We start from the raw sequence: 2,979 nt of genomic DNA, 5'->3' as shown, positions 1-2,979 counted from the left end.
GGAACTTCCATTCTGTTTTCCATAGTGGCTGCACCAATTTACACTCCCACCAAGAGTGTATAAGGGATCCATTTTCTCCATATCCTCACCAACATTGTTTGTTTGTAGACATTTTTTTAAATGTATATATTTTAATTGGAGGCTAATTATTTTACAATATTGTGGTGGTTTTGCCATACATTGACATGAATCAGTCATGGGTAAACATGTGTCCCCCTGTCCCGAAACCTTCTCCCACCTCCCTCCGCACCCCATCCTTCTGGGTTGTCCCAGTACACCGGCTTTCAGTGCCCTGTTTCATGCATCGAACTTGGACTGATCGTATATTTCACATACGGTAATACACGTTTCAGTGCTATTCTCTCAAATCATCCCACCCTTGCCTTCTCCCACAGAGTCCAAAAGTCTGTTCTTTATATCTGTGTCTCTTTTGCTGTCTTGCATATAGGGTCATCGTTACCATCTTTCTAAATTCCATATATATGTGTGGTAATATACTGTATTGGTGTTTTTCTTTCTGACTTACCTCACTCTGATTAATAGGCTCCCGTTTCATCCACCTCATTAGAACCGACTCAAATGTGTTCTTAAATAGCTGAGTAATACTCCACTGTGTATATGTACCACAACTTTCTTATCCATTTGTCTGCCGATGGACATCTAGGTTGCTTCCGTGTCCTGGCTATTATAAACAGTGCTGCGATGACCCCTGGGGTACACGTGTCTCTTTCAGTTCTGGTTTCCTTGGTGTGTATGCCCAGCAGTGGGATTGCTGGGTCGTATGGCAGTTCTATTTCCAGTTTTTTAAGGAATCTCCACACTGTTCTCCATAGTGGCTGTACTAGTTTGCATTCCCACCAACAGTGTAAGAGGGTTCCCTTTTCTCCACACCCTCTCCAGCATTTGTTGTTTGTAGACTTTGATAGCAGCCATTCTGATTGGTGTGAGATGGTACCTTATTGTGGTTTTGATTTGCATTTCTCTGATGAGTGATGTTGAGCATCTTTTCATGTGTTTGTTAGCAAAATGGATTAAAGATCTAAATGTAAGACCAAAAATTATAAAACTCCTAGAGGAAAACATAGGCAGAACACTCTCTGACATAAACCACAGCAAGATCCTCTATGACCCACCTCCCAGAGTAATGGAAATAAACAAATGGGACCTAATTAAACTTAAAAGCTTTTGCACAATGAAGGAAACTATAAGCAAGGTGAAAAGACAGTCTTCAGAGTGGGAGAAAATAATAGCAAACGAAGCAACTGACAAAGAATTAATCTCAAAAATATGCAAGCAGCTCATGCAGCTCAATACCAGAAAAATAAATGACCCAATCAAAAAATGGGCCAAAGAACTAAACAGACATTTCGCCAAAGAAGTCATACAGATGGCTAACAAACACATGAAAAGATATCTGTTGACATTTTGATGATAGCCATTCTGATGTGTGAGCTGATATCTCACTGTTGTTTTTATTTGCATTTCTCTAATAATTAGTGATGCTGAGCATCTTTTTATGTGCCTGTTAGCCATTTCTATGTCTTATTTCAAAAAGTCTCTTCAGGTCTTCTGCCCATTTCTTACTGAATTTTTTTATATTGAGTAGTATGAGTTGTTGATATATTTTGGATATTAATCCCTTTTTGGTCATATTATTTGCAAATATTTTCTCCTAGTCCATAGGCTGTCTTTTCATTTTGTCGATGGTTTCCTCATTAAGCTTTTAATTATACCTCACTTATTTTCTGACTCTATTTCTTTTACTTAGGAGACAGATCCAAAAAAGAAAAATATTGCTGGTTTATGTCAGTGTTCCACCTATGTTCTCTTCTAGGAGTTTTCCAGTTTCAGGTCTTACATTTAGGTCTTTAATCCATTTTTATTTTATTTTGTATATGGTGTAAGATATGTTCTAATCTCGTTGTTTTACAGTAGGTGTCCAGTTTTCCCAGCACCACTTATTTCCAAAGAAAGAACAGATATTTTTCCAAAGAAGACATCCAAATGGCCACCAGGTACATGAAAAGGTGCTCAATATCACTAATCATCCGGGAAATGCAAATCAAAACCACAGTGAGATATCATCTCATACCTGTTATTATGGCTATTATCAAAGAATAAGAATTAACAAGTGCTGGTAAGAATGTGGAGAAAAGGAAACTCTTGTGTACTGTTGGTGGGAATGTAAATTGTTGTAGCTACTATGTAGAACAGCATAAAGGTTTCTCAAAAACTATAAATAGAACTACTATATGACTTAGCAATTCTACTTCTGGATATTTATCCGAAGGTAACAAAGAGATTAACTTAAAAAGATATCTGAATCCCCATGTTGACTGCAGCATTATTTGTAACAGTCAAGACACGGGAGTAACCTAAGCGACCATCAAGAGATGAATAAAGAAAATGTGGCATACACACACACAGACACATTTACACATACATATGTATACACATATATTGGAATATTATTCAGTCATAAGAAAGGAAATCCTGCCATTGGTAACAACACACATCAACTTTGAAGGGATTATGTTAAGCAAAATAAGTCATACAGGGGAAGACAAATACCATATGATCTCACTTATATGTGGAACCAAAAAATAGATATAATTTTTGGTTCCAAATATAAGTGTGTATATATATACACACACACATATACAAATACATCATTGTCATATAATCATTAGTACAGAGGTTAAGGAAAAACATACCCTTGAGCAAAATGAGTTGTTCTGTTGTGTGATCATTAGCTCTGAGCCTAAAGAAAGTTAGTCTTGAACACTGTTGTCATAACAACTCAGTTTAAGAAAAAAGTGCCTTATGTGACTAAGACAAAGCAACACGGAAAGAACACTTTTGTCCCTTTCTCCTCCTTGAAGGCACCGGACTCCTTATCAACTGACCTAAGAATTAACTCTCGCATTCCCCCCTTTTTCTTTTAGGAGAATATGGCTGCTGAGGGAAAGGGGGCTTGCT

Source organism: Bison bison, unplaced genomic scaffold, assembly GCF_000754665.1.
Source record: "Bison bison bison isolate TAMUID 2011002044 unplaced genomic scaffold, Bison_UMD1.0 scf7180017864324, whole genome shotgun sequence".
Classification (NCBI taxonomy): domain Eukaryota; kingdom Metazoa; phylum Chordata; class Mammalia; order Artiodactyla; family Bovidae; genus Bison; species Bison bison.
This window is presented reverse-complemented; position numbering follows the sequence as displayed.